We start from the raw sequence: 16355 nt of genomic DNA, 5'->3' as shown, positions 1-16355 counted from the left end.
CCAACTCAGCCGTTTCCTTGGCAGAAGGTAACTTAGTCAGAGGGACGAACCTGGCCGCCTTTGAAAACCTGTCGATTATGACTAGGATAGTAGTATTGCCATGGGATGGAGGAAGTCCAGTAATAAAGTCCAATGAGATATGGGACCAGGGCTCTGTGGGGAACAGGTAAAGGGTGAAGGAGTCCTTGAGGGCGGAGGTGAGAAGATTTGCCCTGGCAGCACACGGGGCAGGCATTGACGAAAGTGGCAACGTCTTCTCTTATGGTAGGCCACCAGAACTTACGCTGGATGAACTCCAAGGTGCGACCTACGCCCGGATGACAGGTGAGGCGAGAGGAGTGCCCCCACAGAAGGACCTGAGTCCTCACTGCCTTGGGGACAAACAACCGATTGGCAGGGCCTCCTTTAGGGTCCGGTTCGCTAGCTTGAGCACGTCTCACGGTATCCTCAACTTGCCACGAGATCGGAGCCACAATCTTAGCAGCAGGAAGGACAGGCATGTCCGTGTCATCTCGAATGGCAGGAGCGTAGACTCGGGACAGGGCATCCGGTTTGAGATTCTTCGACCCGGGCCGATAGGTGAGGATAAACTGGAATCGATTGAAGAAAAGAGACCATCTAGCTTGTCTAGAGTTCAATCGCTTCGCCTGCTGGATATACTCCAGATTTTTGTGGTCCGTAAGCACTTGAAACGGGTGAGAAGCCCCCTCGAGCCAGTGTCTCCATTCCTTCAATGCCATCTTAACCGCTAGGAGTTCACGATCCCCCACATCGTAGTTCCTCTCAGTCGGGGTAAGCCGGTGTGAGAAGAAAGCGCACGGATGAAGCTTCTTGTCTTCACCCCTCTGAGACAGGACAGCTCCGACACCAACCTCTGATGCGTCTACCTCCACCACAAATGGTTCATCCGTAGTCGGTAGTATCAGGATGGGAGCAGAGAGGATGCGCTGCTTGAGTCCTTGGAAGGCCGTCTCAGCTTCTCTTCCCCAAAAAAACCTTGCATTGCCACCTTTGGTTAAAGCTGAGAGAGGAGCTGCCACCAAACTGAAGTTCTTGATGAACTTGCGGTAAAAGTTTGTGAAGCCCAGGAGCTGAACATCCTTAACGGATTTGGGGGTGGGCCAATCCGCTACCGCCCCTACCTTCCTAGGGTCCATTTGGATTCGACCGGGTTCCACTACAAATCCCAGGAATTGTACTCGGGATGAATGGAATTCACATTTTTCCGGCTTAACGTACAGATGGCTGTCCAGGAGGCGTTTGAGTACTTGTCTGACATGCTTAGTGTGTTCTTGAAGGGAGCTCGAAAAGATGAGGATGTCATCCAAGTAAACGAACACAAATATGTTAAGCATATCCCTAAGCACATCGTTTATGAGCGCTTGGAACACCGCTGGGGCGTTGGTCAGGCCGAAGGGCATCACCAAGTATTCATAGTGACCAGTAGGCGTGTTGAAAGCGGTCTTCCACTCGTCACCAGGTCTGATCCGCACAAGATGGTATGCGTTCCGCAGGTCAAGCTTAGTGAAAACAACTGCTTCCTGGAGCAGCTCGAAGGCTGTGGCCATAAGGGGTAGCGGGTAACGTTACGGACGGTTATGTCATTGAGTCCCCGGTAGTCGATGCAAGGACGTAACCCACCGTCTTTCTTGGCCACAAAGAAAAACCCTGCTCCCGCCGGGGAGGTGGATGGACGCATGAGGCCTGCTTCCAGAGAGTCCTTGATGTAGGTATCCATAGCAGCTCGTTCGGGTGGAGATAGGGAAAAGATCCGACCCCTGGGGGGCAAGTGCCCGGAAACAGGTCGATGGGGCAATCGTAAGATCTATGGGGTGGTAGCATGGTGGCCCTCTGTTTGCTAAACACCAGTTTGAGGTCATGGTAACACTCGGGAACTCGGGTCAGGTCGATGGATTCTAAAGACTCGGGAGTAGAACTCGGGAATTCTGGAAAATACAAGTAGCTTGGCACGTAGGACCCCACTGCTTGATAGTGCCCACAGACCAGTCGATGTGAGGGTTATGGCTGTGAAGCCAGGGGTATCCAAGGACGAGAGGGAACTCGGAACAGGAGATCAAATGAAAGTTCATCAATTCCTGGTGTTGTGAAACTGAAAGTCTCAAGGAGGTAGTGACATGAGTGACAAGTCCAGATCCCAAAGGGCTTCCATCCAATGTAGTAACCCTCATGGGGTCACTTAGAGGTTCAGAGGGAACGCCATTCTCCTTCGCCCAGACACCATCCATGAAGTTACCTGCGGCTCCAGAGTCTACCAAGGCTTGAAGGTGAAGCTTGTGGTTGTCCCAGGAGAGGGTGACTGGAATGAGCAGACGGGAGTTGGACGGATGGGAGGAGGTTATGTTTCCCGTTACAGTTCCCCCGGTCTGTACGGGACAGAGCGTTTCCCTGGAGCCCGGGACACGTGGAACGGAAATGGCCCGGTTTGCCGCAATATAGACAGCGTCGCTCCCTCATCCGGCGGTCTCTCTCAGCCTGGGAGATGCGTCCAATCTGCATGGGTTCCGGTGGAGCCAGTGATGATAAAGGTGGGGACTCGGAGCTGGGACTGATAGGGGCTAGAGGTCTACGGTTGAGTTCTCTCTCTCTCAGACGCTGGTCAATGCGTGAGGCCAACTTGATCAGGGACTGAGATTGTCCGGTGGTTCCCGAGTGGCCAGTTCATCTTGGATAGTGTCGGAAAGGCCTTTCAGAAAGCACACCGTGAGCGCCTCGTTGTTCCAGCCACTCGCTGCTGCTACTGTGCGGAACTGGATGGCATAGTCCGTCACGCTGCGCCAACCTTGATGGAGAGTCAGGAGCTGTTTGGCTGAGTCAGAACCACTGCTTGGGCCTTGAAACACTCGTTTGAATTCCTCAGCAAAGGCAGAGTAGCTGGCACAGCAGGAACTATGGGCATCCCACACAGCAGTAGCCCAGGCCAGGGCTTTTTCCGACAGCAGGGTGATGATATATGCGATCTTAGACCGGTCGGTGGGAAACGACGAGGGTTGCAGCTCAAAGGAGAGAGAACATTGAGTGAGAAACCCTTTACAAGCACTTGGATCACCTGAGAACCGTTGGGGAGGTGGAAGACGAGGTTCAGCCAGGGGGTTAACTGCCATGGGTACGTGAACTTGAGGTACTGGGACGGGAACTGTTGCCGGGGTAAGTCGATCAGACATTTGCTTAATGGAAGTCAGCATCTCCGACAGAAGATGAGAATGTCTAGCCATTAAGGCCTCTTGCTGAACCAGGGCGGCTTCGTGGCGTTGGACAGTCTCCTGGTGGTGGGACAGCGTGGCAAAAAGGTCCTGGGAACTGGCTGCCTCTGGGTTCATTTTTGGCTCTGTGTTTCTGTCAGGACCCGGTTTCGAACCTGGGTCTCCGGAGTGAGAAACAGTCACTTAACCTACTGAGCCACGAATAGACAGCAGAACCCAGAAGATGAGGCAGACACAGCAGTACTTAAGACGGTGTATTTAATGAAGAAAAAATCCTAAAAATAAAAAATGGCAAATCCAAAAGGTGGAAGGAAAAACACAAAAAGATCTAAAAAGAAACTCACCAAAACTAAACTAAAACAAAAAAAAAACAGAATACCACAAGAACGTTACCCGGAATCGACAAGAGCACACAGAACACTAGGGCAGGGTGCTAACATACAAACACAGAGCACAGAACTGAGGGAAACAAAGGGTTTAAATACAATCAGGGGAAACGAGACACAGGTGCAAACAATAATGGGGGTCAAGGGAAAAACACAGGGACAAAAAGCACAATGGGGACATCTACTGACAAACAACTGGAACAACCCTGGCCAAATCCTGACAAAAGCAGGAAAGAAAACTGGAAAAAATATGTTTACAAATTCCCCGCAATCATGAAACACCATTGGTGAAAGCAAGATAAGACTCAAGAACTGTCCAAAAAGCTAATTGAACGTTTTGCCCATCAAAACCTGAACCCAGACCGTAATGGGTCTGCTATGATCATTTCATCACTGGTAAGACGAGTCTGATCGATTTCAAGTTTAGTGTAGCTGTTATGCTAACCAGGTGTTAATAACAACACTAAGTTAGCCACAATTTGCTAGCTACCGTAGATAGCTTGTAGTCTAGCAATTAGCATGTGAGTTTAAAGCTTAAAGGAAGCAATTTTTCACCATTAAAAATGCACCTTTATAGTAAAGAATTGCATGCCTCTGTCATCGCATTTGCAGACAAATGTAAGCCTACTATTTATTCCAAATGTTATGAGTAGATTGGATAGTCATAATTTAGGCTATTAATAAACATGTAGTGGTTTATAGGCTATATCAGAGACATTTCCTTAGAATGGGCCTTTGATAAACATTTCATGCAATTCTACTACACGTTATATGACTGGTGTAAAGTACTCAAGTAAAAATACTTGCAAGTACTATTTAAGTAGGGTATCTGTACTTTTCTTTACTATATATATTTTTGACAACTTTTACTTCACTGCATTCCTATATAAAATGATGTACTTTTTACTCCATACATTTTCCCTGACACCCAAAGTACTCGTTACATTTTGAATGCTTTGCAGGACAAGAAATGGTCTAATTCACACACTTATCAAGAGGATATATCTCTGGTCATCCCTGATACCTCTGATCTGGCGGACTCACTAAACACATGCTTTGTTTGTAAATGATGTCTGAGTGTTGGAGCGTGCGCTTGGTTAACCTGTAAATAAATAAAAAACAAGAAATGTATGCCACCTGGTTTGCTTAACATTACTAATTTGAAATGATTTGTACTTTTACACTTAAGTATATTTTTGCAATTAAATTAACTTTTGACACAAGTATATTTAAAACCAAATACTTTTAAACTTTTACTCAAGTAGTATTTTACTGGGTGACTTTCACTTTTACTTGAGTAATTTTCTATTAAGGTATCTTAACTTTTACTCAAGTATGACAATTGGATACTCTTTCCACCACTGACTGGAAAAATTAGCAGAATATTTTTTAAATAAAAAGGGGAGACGCAAATTGTACAATGGCGTCCATATAGCCTGGAGGACATTCTTGTCCGAAAAAAAACTCCCGTCGTTATTACATATTCATATGAAAACCAAATTATAATTGATTGAGAACTTTTTTTGTTAGAGGGAACATTAATTGGAACTCCCCATCCCGGATCCGGGATCGTGACTAAAGCCTCAGGCTCATTAGCATAACGCAACGTTAACGATTTCTGAAAATCGCAAATAAAATGAAAATAATGCGTCTGCTCTCAAGCTTAGCCTTTTCTTAAGAACACTGTCATCTCAGATTTTCAAAATATGCTTTTGAACCATAGAAATTGACTAATTTGTGTAAGAGTATGCAAAGCTAGCATAGCATTTTGAGTAGCATTTAGCACGCAACATTTTCACAAAAACCAGATAACCAAATAAATAAAATCATTTACCTTTGAAGAGCTTCTGATGTTTTCAATGAGGAGACTCTCAGTTACATACCAAATGCGCAGTTTTTCCTGAAAGCGTCTGTGTGTAGGAGAAATCGTTCCGTTTTCTACATTGCATCTGGCTACCGAAACGAACCGAAAATTCAGTCACCTACAACGTAAAACTTTTTCCGAATTAACTACATAAAATCGACCGAAACATGGCAAACGTTGTTTGGAATCAATCCTCAAGGTGTTTTTTCACATATCTCTTCATTGATATATCGTTCGTGGAAGCTTGCTTTCCTCTCTGAATCCCATGGAAAAATACTGGCAGCTGACTTTTGCGCACCAATTTCGGCACAGGACACCGGGCGGACACCTGGTAAATGTGGTCTCTTATGGTCAATCTTCCAATGATCTGCCTACAAATACGTCACAATGCTGCAGACACCTTGGGGAAACGACAGAAAGGGTTGACTCACTTCTCTCGCGTTCACAGCCATATAAGGAGACAATGGAAAACAGAGCTTCAAAAATCCTGCTCTTTTCCTGGATGCCGTCTCATCTTGGTTTTGCCTGAAGCTCACGTTCTAGGGCACGCACAGAAAATATCTTGGTAGTTCTGGACACGTCAGAGTGTTTTCTTTCGAAAGCTATCAATTATATGCATAGTGGAGCATCTTTTTGTGAGAAAATATCTTGTTTAAAACGGGAACGTTTTTCATCCAAAAATGAAATAGCGCCCCCAGAGCATCAACAGGTTAATGGACATTGCATCAGATCAAAGGCCTCAATGGGATAGGACAAACTGCGTGGTTGACTATTAGTTGTTCCAGCCCAACAATAGATTGAATCTTTATGACACTAAAACAACTTTTTGAATTAAACAAAACAATTAAGAGCCCTAATAGTATAGGTGACCTGAATAAGTGATATTCTAACATCAGGTGTGCTTTTCATTTGTTTATGTACTACTGTAGGTTCACCAGCTGACCTCTATTGAGACACCCTTTCTGACTGGATTCCCACTGTGAAGATGAGCAATGCTGCAGCAGAATCAGTTTCTACTTCTACTACTTTGTACTTTTCCAGATATGATTATACGAGATGGTTGTTACAAGCCGTGCTTTGGTAATTCTGAACGTTTCTGTTGTGCCATTTGAGTATGGGTGTAAAAGTATTTTGTCATCTCTGCTTTCCCTAGCCCCATTGAATAAAACATATATTTCTTACAGCCCAATTATTTTCTTTCTTTACAATTTTATTTACATTTAGCATAGACAATGTAATTGTTGTAGTAGTCTTAGGCAAACCATCTTCATTATCACAGTGGCACCTCCAAGTGCCACTCAGACCTTCTACAATAAAATAATCTGGTATTGAACTTGGTAGTAGTAGTTGTGTATGTGTCACGTTTACTCCCGCTCCCCTTCTCTGGCGCTTGACATCGCCAGTTGTCTCATCATTACGCACACCTGCCACCATCGTTACGCGCACCACCACCTCATGACACTCACCTGGGCTCAATCACCTCCCTGATGACCTCCTCTATATCTGTCCTGTGTTTTATGTCTGTACCGACTTGTGTTTCTTGTTTTCGTCCATGTGCCATTATTTATTAAATTCACTCCTTGTACTTGCTTCCCAATTCTTAGCATACACGTTACAGTATATTTTAAGCTAAGGATCCCATCTCCTGCTTTCAGACATTCATTTTCACCACCTAGATTACAAGGGTTGGATTTTCACGCACAAATGTCAGCACAATGATTAGCTTCATATACATTGTCTACAGGTAATTGTTTTTAAATTGAGAACATATAGCTGAATAATATGAACAAATGCCCATAAGGCTTAAAGGCGCTGCGTAGTCAATCCTTTGTCTGCATTGGCTGTCCCAGCATTTACGGTGATATGGCCTCTGCAGAAGTCAGGGCATTGATACTTCTTGCGCTTTGAAGAGGAAGTTGTCAAGGAAGTGAGTTTGTGATTATACAGGACCTCCCGCCCCCACCTACAGTCAACCAAGCATGTCAATGCAGAGCTATATGGAGCCCTCCGTGGTACGGAGCTCAATTTGGCCTCTGCGTGCCTCCAGAGACTCCACAATTGTGTCACACCAACCATACAATGCCTCCGAACACATTTTCGGATCATGTATAATTTGTCTCTAATGCCATCATTCTGTAAGCCAGTGGTTCCCAAATCCGGTCCTCGAATACCCCCCAACAGTACAGTTGTATTCGCAGACAAACACACCTGATTTAACTTGTCAACTAATCATCAGGCCCTCAATGAGTTTAATCAAGTATGTTTGTCCGGGTGTGCTGTTGGGGGTACTCAAGGACTGGTGTTGGGAACCACTGCTGTAGCCTAAGGTTGCATTGGTGTTGCATGCCATTATCATCTGCAAAATGGGTTCACATGGCTGATATCCTGAAAGAATTGTGACGATATAATAAAACAAATTGGAGAGATTAGGACTGAACAAAAAGGTCATGTTCATTTGAGAATACAACACAGAAACAGATTATCTTCCCATCTTTATTGATCTGTGATTAATCAACATCAACACTAGTTCATCTTGAATAATTAGTTAAGTTCACAATTAAAACACATCTTCAAATAATCAACACTTTCATATCTTTATTTTACTAGGGAAGTCAGTTAGGAACAAATTCTTACTTTCAATGACGACCAAGGAACAGTGGGTTAACTGCCTTGTTCAGGGGTAGAACAACGGATTTTTACCTTGTCAGATTGGGGATTCTCTTGGGAATAAGGGATGTACCCTTATTCTCTTGGGACATTCATTGGGATCTCTTCATCTGCAGACAAGGTTTGACGGTATTATACTTTCTCGCTAGGGACTAGAACTGGAGAATAGTTTCATAACCTCCTCCCACAAAGTTACTTGCCCTATCCAGAGTAGCCTACTCTTCCTTCTCTGATAGCTGGAGGTGCTAGCTAATCCTTTCAACTTCTTCCATGGTTGTTTGCTATCTATCTACCTAGCTACAAATGCATTTGGAGTTAGAATGATAAATACATATAGATAGCTAACTAGCTAATATGAGGTTAGCAAATTTGTGATATTTAATTCATGTGGCTAGCTATACAGTATGTATAATTAGCTAACTAGCGAACATTATGTTAGCAGCTCTTTTGAGTCAGTCTGCACACTAGCTAAGTTTATGAACAAGCTAACAAATAATACTTTGAATTTTTATCACTTTCAACATATATTTGGTTAGTTGAATAGGCTCTTCCATTGCTTCTGTTTTCTGGGTCCTTAGAAAAACAAAATAATGGGCAATCTTCCCAAAGTTTCCATTGGTAGCAAAATGTAGCTAGTTTGGTCTTCCAACATGGCACTTGGTGCGTTGCTAGGTGATTTGTGATACAACTTCAAGCCCTCTATTGTGCTTGAAACTTTTCCATGGCGACCTTTGTGCCGTTGAAAAGCAGGGAGGTAATATTTCTCTAACTCGCTTTTCCCTATACCTGCAAAGTGAGTGAGTGGGCTGCATGTGCTGTCAGCCCACCGCTTGTGCCTTCAGTTTTCCCCGGTGTCCTCCTGGAAACCTTGGTACACAAACCCCACCTTTATGCCTAGGGTCAGCGGCCTCTGTGTTGTTCCGCCCTGGAGTTTGTGGTTACACTCCACTGTTTGTGTCCAGCATGTGCCTTGCACATTTTCTTAGATGAAAGCGTGAGTATTGCGCTTCAGCGGCAACAACCCCTGCATTTTTTGGGGAGGCCCCCTACCTTGTTAATGGCTATCTTTGAAATGGGAGGCCCCCTACCTCGTCAATGGCTATTTTTGGATAGTGGAGGCTATTGTATTGGAAAATATAATAGCAAGGGGTTACAGCCCTGAACGGCTCGTTCCACCAGAGATATGGCTACCTCTTGGGCATTGTTCTAAGGCATCTGCTGATGGGGGATTTGCATTTTGGCTTATGGGGCCACCCCTCATACTTTTATGAGGTCTTTACCGACTGGTTGTCACTGCAACCTTTTTTTTGGGGGGGGGGGGGATATTCAATTAGTGTCAGAGCCTCTGTTGGGTGATGCTGTTGGAAGCTTCAGAGAGCATGTCTGCATTATGGGACTTGGTTATATCCCATAGTGAGACATTGAAACAAGTATTTGAAATAGAACCGGTTCTATGAGAATATGAGTGAGAGCACAAGAAAGAGAGGCATGCTCAAGAATGACCAGTTGGTGGGCGAGTGGATCCCTTTATGGAGGAGAGGGGGCTCACCTCATTCACTACTCAACCTCTGTGATTGTTTACTTTGAGCTTGTGGACAGGCCCAGGCGTATCATATTGTGAGACATTTCACTCATATTCTCATAAAAGTCAACAAAAATGATTACTTTGCAAAATCAAAAATACTTCACTACATGTTAATTCAAACATGCTTTATTGTTGCGGGAGGAATGTTAACTTTGACTTAATTATGCATTACCCGGTTATGGGTGTATTTAAGTAAATAAGACTGAATTGAAAGTAAGCATACCTGATGTGTGTGTATTTACTCACTAATTTGTTAACTTACATGATTATTTTACCCCCCCTGAATTTCAGCAGTTAGTTAACTAGGAGATATTTGTAAAGAAGGCGCTGCTCTGATTTGCAAAAGGAGGGTGGCGGTGCAGGGTGTGTGCTGAGGAAAGCCTCTCCCAGATCTGCAAATGAAAAGGACTTGGCCCAGATGCAGACAGCAATGTTAACTTTGAGTGGCCCCTGTGGCTTGAGCATGCTGAGCCCTCCTACGACCCTCATATACCCATGCTGCCTCCTTCTCCCTCTCCCTCTTCCCAAGCCCCCAGGTTGTCTTTGCATGACATCATCCTAGAAGTATGCCCCCCATACCCATGTGAATCTGAGCTGTACCCTCATTAAACTGTACTGCACTGGAAACCCATACATTTACTATTTTTCTTCTCCCTTTCTTTCCTTCTCTTTTTCACGCTCTCTCACTCTCTCCTCCAACCCTATCAATCTCCTCCCTTTTTCTTCTTCTTGTTCTTCTTCTTGTTCTTGTTCTTCTTTTTTAACCCCCAGAAAAAGCATTGTTTGGGGGAAGGCTTGATCAAAAAACTGTTGCCCTCCAACTGCCGGGCTTTCGGTAAATTCAATAAGGCCACCTTAAAGATTTTCCTAATTAATGGATGACATCTTTGGCTGGAGGAGAGGGGAGGCATTCTGCTCTGGCTCGCTCTTTGTTAACCTCCTAATTAACTTTCGTAGGTCACTCAGGTCTCAGAAACCTGAGAGTGAAGAGCCCCCATTGAGGAGGGAGTTGTAAACTTACTTTTTTCCCTCTCCGCACTTAAAAGGGGAAAGCAACTATAGGGAACAGAAAATATCCTATTTAAGTCCTTTGTGATTGAACTGCCTGCACATGTTCCAATAAAGGAAGTCTTCTAAATAAGCTTCTCTCTCTCGCTCTCTCGCGCCACAGAAAGGTTATGAATCATAGTTCTTGGTTGAGGCAGGGGCATAAGGGCTAAAGGACAGCATCTGTGTGTTTGTTTGCATCTGAAACTTTAGTGGGGGAATTAAAGGATGGGAAAGACACTGCACTGACTTGAAAAAATAGGTGAACGTTAGAAACAGACATACCTCTTTGCCAACATTATTGTTAAGAATTTTTATAAGAACGAAGCCCCCCCCTCCAATCGTTTACCCCCTGCCCCATTCCTCCTTCCTAGAAAAAATATGAAGTAGTCAAATCATCATGGGTTGTTTGGGTTACTTTAATTTAACTGTCAATTGAGTTTTTATTCACTTTCAAGGGTTGACCCAGCAGCTGTGCCTTTTTTTCTAAGTAATACATAGTTTATTTTTAGGAGGCGTAGCCTATTAGGTGTGTAGCTTTCAGATAGTTATTTTTGGTCACCCGTGAAGGTAAATGTCATTCCTGTTCATGATGTTAAATTTGTACACTGCAAATTTAAATTTTCCTTCAATATTTTTGCACATTACATATTTTATTATAAAATGAATAATGTTATTTTATTGCAACAAAGTAACTATACAAACATTTAGATATGCATAGGCTCTTGATGAACTCATTCACTTGTGTAAGCCTCATTAAAACTACAAGATTTTCAGTGTTCAACCTTAACTTGTGATAAAAATACAACAGAACAGATAAACCGGAATTACTTTTACTATCACGGGTGACCAAAAAGATCTAGCTAAAAGCCACACCCCTACTAAGCTATGCCTCCACTCATATCTCAACAACCCAGCATCAATAACCAGAATCAAAAACCCAACCTTGCTCTTTTTAAATAAAACAACCCAACTAAGTGACCCAATACCTGCATCCCAGCAGTTGGGTCATTGGAGGTTGCATTGGCCTAACAACATACCCGGTCAAAGAGAGGACAGTCCTGAGTCCCCACAACAACACAACCAGTGTGTTTTTTCTCTGAAAGACAATAGCATTAACCTCACTATCCCTACGACCCTGTGCCCCCCTCGTCAGACACAAGCCTCCCTCACATAATGACCGGGGTGTGATCTTTCCACAGTAGCCTGCACACATCACAATGGTAATGTTCATCTTTCAGTTTTGAAAAGATTTGAATTCAATATGCTTTTTACCTCCTCATATGCTTTTTATCCTTTATTGTTTTAAAAGTATCTAGAAGATACATTTTTAGTTTAAACTTGTGTGGTTTATGAGTTATTTTTTCTTTCTTTGTTTGTTATATAATAATGATTTGCATAATTGCACATGTGTTGTGGAAATTGTAATTGAGTGTTGAGTAAAGGGATGGGGTGGGGTTAAAATAACAACACAACAAAATTACTTTACTGTATACCGATGAATTTGTAGGTCACGTAAACGTGTGACTAAGGTGCTTTTGAAATGATGTCCCATTTTCTATTTCCTCAGATTTAGACCAGCAATCACTGAACATTCAGCAGTGAGAATCTAGTCAAGGTAAGGATTGATTGATGCTGTAGTGTTTAAAAAAGAATAGTTCACACCTATAGCATAGTTCCATGCATGGTGGAAAACAAATATTTGAAAAAGATTCTCCAGCACACTGGTATTTCTAGACTTCTCCACAATCGATGGAATGGATCTTGTTTGTGAGTATTCACAGAGCTTCTTCTTTTTCAGAAACTTTCACATAACCAGCAATAGAAAGAGTAGGAACAGCAATATCAGTGACTGTGTGCAGAACCCAGACCCCAGTATCACCCAGCCACCTGGTCTGCTCTGTATTAAGACACACTAAGTGACTGTGAGGGTCTTGATGACAACTCCAATGCTGTAAGGTTAAATGGGGTCAATGACAGGCGGGATCATGACCCCAAGCTATGACAGTTTAACCTGGGCAGCGTCTGAAATGGCAGACTATTTACTATACTGTATAGTGCACTACCTATGGGACCTGGTCAAAAGTAGTGTACTATAAGGTAAAGGGATTAGGATGCCATTTTGTACACAGGCCTGGTCAGCCAACTTGGGCATGGAGCTCTGTTGCACCTGAGGGTCGACCGTGACTTTAAACTGATTGTCTGAGGACTGCAACCACAACAAAATGAGTGGTTTGAGTATAATGATTCTCACTCTACCATGGTGACCGCAGTTGAACCCAACGATGACCGCGACCATTGTTGTGGTCAAACCTAATGACGACCATTGTTTAACTAATCCATTTGACGACCACGACCAGTCTTTGTCGCGGTAGTGTTCACAGACATGATAGAATGTTAGTACTGGCATTTAGACTGTGTGTGTTTGTTTCATTATACACTTTTCTTTAATGCTATTTTGTCTTGAGCCTGAAATTAATTTTCAGTTATTAGTTATTAGTTAGTTATTAGGTATAGTTATTGTACTTCCTTAGAATATAGTATTTCACCCTGTTTTATTCAAGTCTTTGAACTCAGAACATTAAGGAATCCAAAATGTCTAACATAAGCCTCTGCTTAGTGTCAATTCTACTTTTCATAATCATAACCAAATGCCTCATTGTATAGTGTGTGTATACAGTAGACAGTTTGTTCTGTACACAGCAGATGTTTGGATGGATGCATAGATAGATCAACGAAGTCATGCAGCAGCTATAAACAGCCAGCCCAACAGTGCTCCCTACTCTGCTATACTGCAGCCTGCTCTCCGGCCTCCTGGGCTCTAACATGTTTGTCTTTGCAGTGTGAACAGCCTAAGCCTCTCTACTCAGCTGTCATAATTTGTTAATGAGCCTTTTCATAGAAAAAAAGAAAAAGCGAAGACGGGAAAAAATAAAGAAAAGAAGGGGCTCTTCACGAGTGACTGAAAGCAGAGGTCGGTCCAGAAGGAACCCAGGGGCGACATCAGACCGATTTCAGAGCGGCCCGTGATGGCATCTCTGTAGCTATATATTAATATTAATGGACCACGGGCCGCAAAGCTGCAGGCTGCAGGCCTAAGCCTCCAACAGGTGCCTTACAGCTCCACTTCACTCGGAAAACACCAGCTGAGAGTCCTTCAGATCAAGGAGGGGTATAGAACCTTCCCACTACCCACCATGGACTCTCAGATAGAAACCCTAAAAAAGGAAGGAGAGGGAGAAGAAGAAGAGGGGAAAATTAGAAAAGTTGAAGAAGTTAGCAGCGTTAGTCATCCCTGGCAAATAATGTTTTGAGTCACTTTCCGGAGTGGAGAGGGTAATATGGCCCGGGTCGATATTTTTTTCCCCCTTGAGAAAGAGATTGACTTTTGTTTGGAGTTTGTGAGAAGTGGGAATCAGGAGGTGGACAATGGGACTCCCCACAGTGAGGGCCCGAGAGGAGCCATCTCAAATCAGTGAGCCAGGGGACGGACTAATCCGCCCATTGTCCCTCCCCAGCCACCGGCCGCACATCAACACATTCAATCCCATTGTCCCCACCCTCATGCAGCAGGATTTGCTCTCACCAACAGCCAGTTTTGTCCGAGGCAGTTCGAGCGGAAGTTTCTCACTGACAATTTGCCCCAAATAGATTTATCAAATGAGAATCCTACCACACTGACCACACCGTACGGCACCGACTTGTGGCAGTTTTGGGTTCTGGCATGATGAGCTGTTGGAAGGTTCCTATTAGGTGAATTTGGTTAACTGTAGCCAGGTGTGTTGTACAGGTAGATGGGTGTAGATGTGTCTGGGGGATAGGAGATGTGCCTGTTAGTGTGTGCTGTGTGCATGTGTGTTCGACCAGGGAGTCAAAGTCTATGAGAGGCTGGGTGTTTCTTCCTCTTTGTATCAATCCCAAAGACCCAGACAGAGAGAGGGATGCCCTGGGTTGACCCCCTGACAGGTTTGGTGGAGGGAGGTGGGTGGGTGGAGTAGTGGTTCAGGAATGGTTGGGTGGAGAGGGGTAGGAGGGAGGAATGGAGGGTAGTGGGCCAGGGATGGTTGTCTGGCCACCCATCATTCAACAGGTCAAGGGGGTGTGCCATCCCTCTGGCTGTCTGGGATCAGTAGTGGTAAGGAAACTGGGACACTGGCATGGTAGTGATAGCGGAATAGAAACAGAGCCAGTGGTAAGCCCAGATCAATGCCCCAAGGGCCACTAATATGTAACCATTGCACCCATCCATAGGGGCATGTTAATGTCGGGCCACAAATATGAGTGGGAATAAAATGTGGGATTATAGTGGATGGTAATTGCATGATGACTTTTTGAGGTTGGAGTTTATTTAATTTTTTAAAATCATTCCAACTTTGTTTTCCAGAGAAGCCCTTCAAGACAATGAACACAGTCCCCCACACTTCACTAAACCCGAAATTGTGAACACAGGGCAAGGTCTGGGTGACTGCTTCTACCCTCACCCCTCATCCCAACCCACGGTCAGTCCTCAACGCCAGGTATCTGTCTCTCATGTTTTGTCGACTCTTCATCGGTGCAGTCCATGGTGATGAAATTTGACTTGTTTACTATTGTAGTCTAGCCATCCGTTATTTAGCCATCCGTTATTGACTCTAATTTGTGATGCTGATTGTACAATTTGAGATTAGCATATTTCAAAACTAGAAAATTTGAATTTATTCACCTTATTTTGTTATTTAATAGCCCCTTTCATTTTCACAGACTTATGTTTCCGGCAACAATGATGTTGGTTATATTTGTGTAAAGGCTATCAGTGAATGACGAATAAGTTACTCAAATTTTCAAAGATTAGGTATAGAGATTATCTCGCATATTCAGTCCCCCCACGATTCCTGGCATAGCCTAGCATAGAAACAATTGTGTGAAATAAAGCTAATTGTACTAAATATGGAATATCATAAAAATTGGGAAAGTAATTATTTCCTTCATATGTAAAAAAAAAAAAAAAAAAAAAAACACAAAAAAAAGTTTACTAAAATATATATTTGTTTTTAGACAGTATCTGAGGCACTTGCACTTGTAGCCTGTGTATATCAACTTGTGTAGTTTGCACATTAAAGCTAGAATCCTTAGTTGCTACATCCATTTTTGAATTTATTCATGACATACCCAGTGATTGTTGAAGAATATTAAATATGGCCTAAATGCCTCCTGAGATTAGTTCACCCATTGTACCCCATCACAACCCAAAATATAAGCTTGTTTTATTCCAATGTAAATGTAGACAAACAATGTATAGACTCAAAACATGGTTATGGTTAGCCTTTGCAAACTTTGTGTACTTGTGTGACCTTTCCCCACAGAGGGGTAGGGGGGAGTGGTTGGTTGGTTATGAAATGTGTAAATGAGAGGGGTAGGAGGGAAGAAAAGACACTGATTCACCAAAGAAAAGACCAACACTATAACTTTGTAGTTATAATAGACGGTCAGTCCTTGCATCTATAGCTATGTCAATGAATTTGAGAGTGGTTACATTTCTCCAGGCACATCTTTCAGGTTTTTACCAAAAACCAAAATAGAGGCGGATGCCCGCGTTGCTATTGTTT

The sequence above is a fragment of the Oncorhynchus masou genome, chromosome 19 (genome assembly GCF_036934945.1).
Source record: "Oncorhynchus masou masou isolate Uvic2021 chromosome 19, UVic_Omas_1.1, whole genome shotgun sequence".
Lineage (NCBI taxonomy): Eukaryota > Metazoa > Chordata > Actinopteri > Salmoniformes > Salmonidae > Oncorhynchus > Oncorhynchus masou.
Note: the sequence above shows the minus strand (reverse complement) of the source record.